Here is a 10,952-nt window from a genome sequence, read left to right on the forward strand (position 1 = left end):
TCTTCTCTGAGTACCGCCCCCACCCCCGCCACCGACCCCCCAGTGTTTCTGGGAAGAAGAAGAAAAAATGACAAAATTATTTGTGATTAGGAAATCACTTGGCTGTGGCGGGTGTGGAAGCTCCCCAGTGTCCGGAGTCCCTGTGTGGAAAGTTTTGTGGTGTGTGTGCCATGCCCTTTCTGGAGAGTTACACAACCCGGGATGGACACGGTGGGGGCACGGAGAGAATGACACTCGGTTCCCAAACACTCAGAAGACAGAAGACAGGAGCCAGTGCAGCCCAGGCTCCCCGCCCTGCCGAGACCTGACCGTGCCTGGCCAGCCCCTGCCCTAGCCCTGAGGGACTCTCATGAGGAGCCCTGCGGTGCCCCTGTGGAGGGGCCTGAGGCTGGAGGAGGCCTGGAGGGCTGATCCTGCCTTTGCCCCACCATTCTGATGTTTTGTTCAATGTGGATGTTTTGCATTCACTTTGATTCTGCAAAATGTTGCATTAAAATATTACTTATCTTGATTCCTGAATTTTTTCATGCCTTTTGTGCCTGAGGGGACTGTCACACTAACCTAAGCCTGATCCAGGCCCTAGTGGGTCAGAAGGTGGGAGTATAGTATCTGTGTGTGTGTGCATATGTGTAGTGTGTGGTGTGCTTGTGCATGTTTATGTGGCATGTTGTGTGTATGTGTGGTGTGCATGTATCTGTGGGGGTGTGTGTGTACGTGGTGTGTGTGTGTGCTGTGGGGATGTATGGTGTGTGTGTGATATGTGTGGTTTATATGTGTATGATTTACATATGTGTATGTGTGGAGTGTGTGGTTTATATGTGTGTGTATGATGTATGTAGTTTATATATGTGTGTATGTGTGTGATGTGTGTGGTTTATATATGTGTGTATATGTGTGATGTGTGTGATTTATACATGTGTGTATGTGTGGGGTGTATGCACTGGCATGTTTGCATGTGTTTGTGTATGTGCCATGCATGTTTGTGTATATGTAATATGTGTGTGTGTGTGGCATGTGTGTGGTGTGTGTGTGGGGTGGGACGTTTATGTGGTATGTGTGGCATGTGTGTTTGTGTATGTAATGTGTGTATTGTGTGTGCATATGTGAGTGTGTATGTGCGTGAGTGTGTATGTGCATGTGCGTGCATGGTGTATGTGTGCATGGTGTGTGTGTAGTGTGTGTGGTGTGTGGTGTGTGTGTGCAGGGTGTGTAGTGTGTGTGTGGTGTGTGTGGTGTGTGTGTGTGTGGTGTGCATGTGATGTGTGTGTAGTGAGTGTCGTGTGTGTGTCGTGTGTGTAGTATGTGTGGTGTGTGTGGTGTGTGTGTGGTGTGCACATGGTGTGTGTGCATGTGTGGCGTGTATAGTGTGTGTGGTGTGTGTGTGTGGTGTGTGTGGAGTGTGGAGTGTGGTGTCTGGTGTGTGTGGTATATGTGTGGTATATGTGTGGTATGTGTGTAGTGTGTGTGGTGTATGTAGTGTGTGTGAGATGTGTGTGTAGTGTGTGTGCCTGTGTGGGGTGTGTGTAGTGTGTGTGGTGTGTGGTATGTGTGGAGTGTGGTGTGTGGTGTGTATGTGTGTAGTGTGTGTGTGGTGTGTGTGTGGTGTGTGTGTGGGGTGTGTGTGGTGTGTGGTGTGTGTGATGTGTATGTGTGTAGTGTGTGTGTGGTGTGTGTGTGGTGTGTGTGTGGGGTGTGTGTGGTGTGTGGTGTGTGTGATGTGTATGTGTGTAGTGTGTGTGTGGTGTGTGTGGTGTGTGTGTGTGTGGTGTGCATGTGATGTGTGTGTAGTGAGTGTCGTGTGTGTGTCGTGTGTGTAGTATGTGTGGTGTGTGTGGTGTGTGTGTGGTGTGCACGTGGTGTGTGTGCATGTGTGGCGTGTATAGTGTGTGTGGTGTGTGTGTGTGGTGTGTGTGGAGTGTGGAGTGTGGTGTCTGGTGTGTGTGGTATATGTGTGGTATATGTGTGGTATGTGTGTAGTGTGTGTGGTGTATGTAGTGTGTGTGAGATGTGTGTGTAGTGTGTGTGCCTGTGTGGGGTGTGTGTAGTGTGTGTGGTGTGTGGTATGTGTGGAGTGTGGTGTGTGGTGTGTATGTGTGTAGTGTGTGTGTGGTGTGTGTGTGGTGTGTGTGTGGGGTGTGTGTGGTGTGTGGTGTGTGTGATGTGTATGTGTGTAGTGTGTGTGTGGTGTGTGTGTGGTGTGTGTGTGGGGTGTGTGTGGTGTGTGGTGTGTGTGATGTGTATGTGTGTAGTGTGTGTGTGGTGTGTGTGGTGTGTGTGTGTGTGGTGTGCATGTGATGTGTGTGTAGTGAGTGTCGTGTGTGTGTCGTGTGTGTAGTATGTGTGGTGTGTGTGGTGTGTGTGTGGTGTGCACGTGGTGTGTGTGCATGTGTGGCGTGTATAGTGTGTGTGGTGTGTGTGTGTGGTGTGTGTGGAGTGTGGAGTGTGGTGTCTGGTGTGTGTGGTATATGTGTGGTATATGTGTGGTATGTGTGTAGTGTGTGTGGTGTATGTAGTGTGTGTGAGATGTGTGTGTAGTGTGTGTGCCTGTGTGGGGTGTGTGTAGTGTGTGTGGTGTGTGGTATGTGTGGAGTGTGGTGTGTGGTGTGTATGTATGTAGTGTGTGTGTGGTGTGTGTGTGGTGTGTGTGTGGGGTGTGTGTGGTGTGTGGTGTGTGTGATGTGTATGTGTGTAGTGTGTGTGTGGTGTGTGTGTGGTGTGTGTATGTAGTGTGTGTGAGATGTGTATGTAGTGTGTGTGAGATGTGTGTGGTGTGTGTGTGGTGTGTGTGTGGTGTGTGTGGGGGGTGTGTGTGGTGTGTGGTGTGTGTGATGTGTATGTGTGTAGTGTGTGTGTGGTGTGTGTGTGGTGTGTGTATGTAGTGTGTGTGAGATGTGTATGTAGTGTGTGTGAGATGTGTGTGGTGTGTGTGTGGTGTGTGTGTGGTGTGTGGGGGGGGTGTGTGTGGTGTGTGGTGTGTGTGATGTGTATGTGTGTAGTGTGTGTGTGGTGTGTGTGTGGTGTGTGTATGTAGTGTGTGTGAGATGTGTATGTAGTGTGCGTGAGATGTGTGTGGTGTGTGTGTGGTGTGTGTGTGGTGTGTGTGGGGGTGTGTGTGGTGTGTGGTGTGTGTGATGTGTATGTGTGTAGTGTGTGTGTGGTGTGTGTGTGGTGTGTGTGTGTGGTGTGTGTGGTGTGTGTATGTAGTGTGTGTGAGATGTGTATGTAGTGTGTGTGAGATGTGTGTGGTGTGTGTGTGGTGTGTGTGGTGTGTGTATGTAGTGTGTGTGAGATGTGTATGTAGTGTGTGTGAGATGTGTGTGGTGTGTGTGTGGTGTGTGTGTGTGTGTGTGTGTGTGTGTGTGGTGACTACAGCCTGGCTGAAGGCTGAAGTGTGAGAGGGCAGCGTAGGAGAAGCGTAGATTCTGCCTGCTTCCGCGTTGCCCTCAGCGCAGGGCCCTGGCCTTGGGAATCCCAGCACAGTCCCCCTGGGTGTGGAGACAAACAGGTGGGCTTGCTCGGCCGCAGGCATCTCCAGCCCTCCCCATTCCACCCCCCAGGGCTACAGAGTGGGGACAACCTGTGGGTGCTCCCTGAGGCTGCCTTCATCCGGGTCACGCACAAGGGCAGCCTGGAGGAGGGGAAGGCCCTGCTCCAGGTGGCCTCGAACGCAGGTCTAAGGCTCTTGCACAAACCCCACAGCACACACAGGTAACACACGCACAGCACGCACGAGTCACACACACACGGCCACAGTGGTGGGCACTGTGGGGCGGGGGATGCCGATGGGGCTGCACTGGGTGGGTGTGAAGTGTCAGGCCTGGGCGGGTAGCTGCGGCTATGCTGTGGGACGTCGCTTTCTTGGGGGACACACGTCGAGAGTGTGAGAGGGAGTGTCCTGATGTCTGCACCTTACTTTAAGTGGCTCGGCAAAAAACCCAAAAGCGCATGTGTGTGTGTGTTTGTAGACAGACAGCAAAATATGCAAAGGCGTTTAAAACAGGTGAATCGGGGTGCAGGGCACGCAGCTGTTCATTGTACTATTCGCTCAACTTTCCTGTGAGCTTGACATTTTTCAAAATAGAAAATTTAGTTTTAAGAAATCCATAAATTAGGCTACATTTTTATTTATGTGATTCTAATATCCTAATTTTAAAGAAGAAAAGAGTTTCCATTCCTGACTGAAAAATACCTGTGGATGAAGAGGCACGAAGACACCCCTTTCCTCCAGGGCCCGACGTGAGTGGAGCGGGCAGGACGTCCTCTCCCTCCGAGACCTGGGGGCCCAGCTCCACCGCTTCTTAGCTGCGCTTTCTGTCCGGGACCCGGGCACCTTTGTGTTTCTTCCAACAGAGCACTTTGGACTGGCAAGGAGTCTGGGAGGTCGGTCTCCAACAGCGGGGACAACATGGACTTCAGCAAAGTCCAGCAGCCCCCAGGCGGCATCAGTACCCAACCCCCCACACCCAAGCACATCCGTCAATGCTCGGAAAACCAGAAGACAAGCAGAAACCAGGAGGGCCGCCCGAAGGACGGGGTGCCCTGGGCCACCACTCCAATAACCAGCTACAAGGAACGGAGGTCCAGAGATGGCGCAAAACATCTTGAAGAGACTACAAGAATAAAAACAACCTGCCGGCCGGGCGCGGTGGCTCAAGCCTGTAATCCCAGCACTTTGGGAGGCCGAGACGGGCGGATCACGAGGTCAGGAGATCGAGACCATCCTGGCTAACACGGTGAAACCCTGTCTCTACTAAAAAATACAAAAAAACTAGCCAGGCGAGGTGGCGGGCACCTGTAGTCCCAGCTACTCAGGAGGCTGAGGCAGGAGAATGGCGTGAACCCGGGAGGCGGAGCTTGCAGTGAGCTGAGATCCGGCCACAGCACTCCAGCCTGGGTGACAGAGTGAGACTCCGTCTCAAAAAAAAAAAAAAACAAACAAACAAAAAAACAAACAACCTGCCATCCCATAATTCTATGCCTATCCTTCCAGAAATAAAGCTATTTTCAGATCAAAGAAAATTGACAGAATTTGTTCACAGCAGAGCTTCACAACATAAAATGCTAGGGAAACTGCAGGCTGAAGGGAAAAGATGCCGAACAGGAGATGGGCCTTCTGGGAGGATGGAAGAGCAGTGAAAGCACCAAGGGGTTGGGGAGGTTAGTATAAAAGACAATTTTCCTCCTCTTCCCAAGCCTTTTGAAAATAAAAATTATAACATTGCACTGAAGTGCTGTTTACACGGGTCGATACAGTATGCACAGCGCAGTAGGCGGAGGGGTGAATTGGCTTATAGGCAGGTCAAGGTGTCACGTTTTCCAAAAGTGGCACGATATTGGCTCTGTGTAGACCGTGGGGTGAAGTGTGTGTGCAGTGAAACCTGGAGTGACCCTGACCGCTGACACAAGCAATGGCGTGGAGGCCGCTCGCAGACACGCTGTGCACCCAAGAGTGCATTTGAGGTGATTCCATTTATATGATGGTTCAAACAGGAAACGTTCATCTAAGGTGAAATATTCAGAACAGTGGTTTCTTCTGGGCATGGCATTGACTGGGGAGTGACGTGAGGGAACTTTCTAGGGAGATAAAAATGTCCCATGTCATGAAAGGTTTGTGAGTTATAGTATGTGTCCATTTGTCAAAATGGTACAGCTAATTGAGAAGAATGGACTTGAAGACTGACACTTCCTGGCTTCAAGGCTGACTATAAAGCTACAGTAATCAAGACAGTGTGGTACCAGAGGAAGAAGAGACACACGGGTGAATGGAACAGAACAGAGAGCCCAGAAATAGACTCGCATATGTGTAGCCGACTGATGTTTGCTGAAGGAGCAAAGGCAACAAAATGGGGCAAAGACAGAGGGTGCTGGAACACCTGGACATCCACAGGCAGAAAAGTGAGTGCAGACACACACCCTGCACTTTCACAAAAATTAACCCAAAATGGATCACAGACCCACACGTAAAATGCAAAACTGTAAAACTCCTGTAAGGTAACACAGGAAAAAGTCAAGATCACCCAGGATTTGGTGGTGATTTGTAAAAATACAACACCAAAGGCTGACCCACGAAATAAATCATAGATCAACAGGACATTAAAGTTAAAAACTTTTGCTCTCTGAAGACACTGTTGAGAGAAAGAGAAGACAAGCTACAGACTAGGACCAGATAACCGCAAAAGGGATATCTGTTAAAGGACCGTTATCCAAAACACACAAAGAGCTCTCCAAACCCTGCAATAAGAAAATGAACAATCCAATTATAGAAACAGGCAAAAGACCTGAAAGATGCCTCACCAAAGAAGATACACAGATGGCAAATAAGCCATGAAAGATACTCATCATTATACATCATTAGGGAAATGCAAATTAAACAACAATAGATACTACTGCACACCTATTAGAATGGCCAAAACGCGGACACCAACACCATCAAATGCTGGCCAGGGTGTGGAGCAACAGGAACGCTTATCATTGCTGCCGGAAATGGTGCAGCCACTTTGCAAGACAGTTTGGTAGCTTCTTAGAAAACTAAACACTCTCTTACCATAGGATCCAGCAATCACACTCCTTGGCATTTACCCAGATGAGCTGAACACATATGTCCACACTAACATTTATAGCAGCTTTATTAATAGTTGCTAAAACTTGGAAGCAAGCAAGATGTTCTTCAGTGGGTGACTGGGCAAACTGGGGCACATCCAGACTATGGAACATTATTCAGCACTAAAAAGAAATGAGCACTCAAGCCATGTGTCTTATTCTGTTCAGGCTGCTATAACAAAACAAAATAAACCACATAGCTTATAAACAACCAAACTCTACTTCTCACAGTTCTGGGGGCTGGGAAGTCCAAGACCAAGGTCCCAGCAGATTGGATGTCTGTCGAGGGCCCATCTCTTGGTTGGTAGACAGGACCTTCTTGCTGTGTCCTAACATAGTGGGAGAAGCAAGGGAGCTCTCTGGGGTGGCTTTTATAAGCACACTGCTCTCATGCATGAGGGTGTAGTCCTCGTGATCTCATCATGTCTCCAAAGACCGCACCTCCTAATACTACCACCTTAGGGGTTAAGATTTCAACATATGGATTTTGGGAGTACACAAACTTTCAGTCTCTAGCGCCATGAAAAGACATAGAAAAACCAGACATGCATATTAATAAGTAAAAGAAGCCAATCAGAAAAGGCTTCATACCATGTGATTCCAACTATATGACATTCTGGAAAAGGCAAAATGATGGAAACAGTAGAAAGATCAGTGGTTTCCAGGGGCTGAGGGGAGGGAGGGATGAACAGGCAGAGCACAGAGCGTCTTTAGGGCTATGAAACTCTTCTGTGTGATACTATCATTGTGGGTCCATGCCACTGCACATCTGTCAAAACATATGAAATATGCAACACAAAGAGCGAACCACGAACCCTCATGTAAACTGTGCCCTCTGGGTGATAGTGACATGTCAATATAGGCTCATCAATTGCAACAAATGTCCCCCTCTGTGGGGGGTGTTGATAGTGGGGAAGGCTACGTGTGTGGGGTCAGGGAATGCATGGGAACTCTGTACCTTCTGCTCAATTTTGCTGCAAAACTAAAATCGCTCTAAAAAATACAGTCTATTTTCAGAATTGTACGGCTAAGATTTGTGAACATCAATGTATATAAATTTGCATAAAAGACTAAAGTAATATTTGAGTGAGGGGTTAGGAGTAAGTGGAGGCATAGATTTTGCAACAGTGCCTGGGCGTGGTGGCTCACACTTGTAATCCCAGCACTTTGTGGGGCTGAGACAGGCAGATTGCCTGAGGTCAGGAGTTCGAGACCAGCCTGGCCAACATGGTGAAACCCTATCTCTACCAAAAATACAAAAATTAGCCAGGCGTGGTGACATGCGCCAGTAATCCCAGCTACTCAGGAGGCTGAGGCAGGAGAATTGCTTGAACCTGGGAGGCAGAGGTTATGGTGAGCCAAGATCCTGCCACTGCACTCCAGGCTGGGCGACACAGGACACTCCGTTTCAAAAAAAAAAAAAAAAAAAAAAAATGCCAGAATGGAGGAATGTGACTAAGCATAGTGGCTGGGTGGTGGATACCTGCAAGTGTCATTTGTATTTCTGTGCACTCATATATTTTGATATCTTTCATAATAAAAATCTTTCTTTACAAAAGCAATTGAAGAGAAAATGCTCAAAAGGGAAGACCATCAAAAGAGATTAAATATGTGCAAGACTGAATATCATGTCAGTTGTAAAGAGAAAAGCCAGTCTGGCTCAGATTTCTTTACAATGACAATGGTACTAGAGGGTTGTGGAGCATCCCAGGAGATCCTTAGCAAAAGACAGTGTGAACACCAGTATTATAACCAGCTAAACTGTCATAGACATGGAAGGCAACTGACAAACATTTCAGACATGCAAAACTCAGCGACATTATTCCTATGGAATAGAGGATAAACTGCAGCCAACTAAGAAATGAATTTTAAAACATTATTGGAAGCACTAGCAGTAAGTTTTGAATCTAACTATAGGACTAAAGCTAGAATAAATGTGTCTGGAAAAAATTTATAAGAATGTAAAGTAATAAATTTCTGAGCATAGAGAAATCATAAAGCTAACCATGGTTTGGAGTGAAAGGCAGAAAGTAGGTGGGGAGAGGCTGGGCGCAGTGGCTCATGCCTGTAATCCCAGCACTTCAGGAGGCTGAGGAGAGCAGATTACCTGAGGTCAGGAGTTCAAGACCAGCCTGGCCAACATGGCAAAACCACGGCTCTACTAAAAAGTACAAAAATTAGCTAGGCATGGTGATGGGCACCTGTTATCCCAGCTACTCGGGAGGCTGAGGGAGGAGAATCTCTTGAACTCAGGAGGCAGAGGATGCAGTGAGCCAAGACAGTGCCACTGTGCTCCAGCCTGGGGAACAAGAGCAAAACTCTGTCTCAAAAAGAAAGAAAGTAGGTGGGGAGTAGGTGGGGAGGAAAACTAACTTCCTCATCTTTACAGCCAGGGCTAAGAGATATTATTCAAAATTGGTGAAGCAGGTGACTTCACAGTGACAGGTAAGAACTAAGAAGGGTGAGGTTGACTGAGGAGTGGCGGAGGCTGTGTTCCAGTATCACTCCCACAGCCCCGCTCATGGTGTGGCTCAGTAAATAGGAGAATAAAACAGCATCAAACTCAGAGAAAGATCGTTTAAATTTTATAACCAAAATAAACATATCCAAAGTTGTTCTCAAAATAGTAGGTATTTGTTTTACACAAAACGTGATGACAGTAAGAAATATTGCCAGTGTAGACATCATCCCTTCCAGGCTGGTCTTTTCAATTTTGTGTCCAAAAGCTACAGTGGTGAGACAGGGTAGCCAGAAACCATAGCAAAAAGCCACTTCCATTTAGTGATTGCATAATCATATTCTCAGAAAAGCACAGTAAAATAGAATTTTAGAGTTGCTTTTATGCCTTCGCTAAAAATGTTTCTTAGGCCAACGTGAGGTTGAGTGGTTAACTTTTAAGATTTTTCTGTGGAATACATTTCAACATTTTTAAGTCCTAAGTCTGAGAAACTGGCTGTCTGCTACACTAAAACCAAGATGCGATGTTCTCAGATCTGGTTGTGGTCTCCAGGCATTCCACTATCTAAAGAAAGTAACCCCCTAAAATAGAGTCCCATCTCTAGACCATATATTCATTTGCTGAGAAGTCATTTGCAAGGGAAATTCCATATTCAATAGCCGCAGTTTAAAAACTTATTTTGGGTTTTCCATACTAAACATATATGGGGTGAAAAGTATCATCAACTAATAAAGTAATTATTATGCTTGCAAGCTAAATTTACCACCTTCTGATGAGGATTTCCCATCTAATGTCCTTCAACTTGAAAGCAACTCAGATAAGAGGGATGCTTTCTTCTTCCTTCGAATCCTCTCCAGCTCTAGATGTTAAGGACCATGAGGCAGATGGTCACCTTACCTCGCCCCCACCCAGTCCATTTCTAGGAAGTATCATGACCAACTGGGCAGGATTTGGACACGCTCTGCAGAGAATGCCAGACACCAGCCCATCTGGTGAACATTAGTCTACAGGCTTCTTGGTCAAGGTAATGTTCACATTGTTTGGGTACAAAATGAAAACACAGCATTTGATTCCACAAGAATTTAGAAAAATAAGTGTGGTCAGAGCAAGTTGTACGAGGATCAAAAAATTTTAAAAATAGAAAAAACACATTGGAAGAAAAAGGGGAAATTTTGTTTAAAAAATTAAAAGCCATCCAAAGATATACAATGTCTGCTACAAAAGTTCTTTTTGGAAAATAAATCTTTCATTCAACTTTTTTATGTTATTTATATTAATTTTGGTTGAAAAGAACCACGTAGATCAATACTTTTCAGTCATTTGTGAGTCTAAAGTTGTTATGTTTCTCTATGCTCATAAAATATACTATCTACATTTGTCAATGAAAGAAAAAATAGTTGACAAATGCCAGATTTGTGGGTCTTGGAATCTCCTTGTTTCCAGATTTCTAAGGCAGTTAAAGTGAGCTGCTGTGTTTATAGAAGAGCACCTCTCATGAATGTATGTCTTACGTCTTTGCCAAATTCAACCTTTTCTTACTCATTTTTATTCTAGAAAACATTCTCAAGTGTCAAAATAGTCAGCTGTTAACTATGAATGCAGGCCGATGCTGCTCTCTGCTTTGAACACTTGTCCCTTCTCTTGTTCCTGGGCACACCTTGATCCATCCAGGCTCCCCTGCAGCCGGGTGGGCCCTGGCTGGGCTCCAGCCAGTGGACCGTGAGCAGGAGGGATGCTCCCCCCGCTTCCAGAGAGGCTCACAGCCTCTCCCCGGCTGGGCCAGGGATCAGCCCCAGTGACCTCAAAGTCACCTGTGAAGCAAGATGGCGAAGCCTTCCTCAGCCTGGGCCCCTGGGTGCCACATGGGGAGAGACTCCCCCACCCAACCCTCCCA

This window comes from Macaca nemestrina, chromosome 4, assembly GCF_043159975.1.
Source record: "Macaca nemestrina isolate mMacNem1 chromosome 4, mMacNem.hap1, whole genome shotgun sequence".
NCBI lineage: Eukaryota > Metazoa > Chordata > Mammalia > Primates > Cercopithecidae > Macaca > Macaca nemestrina.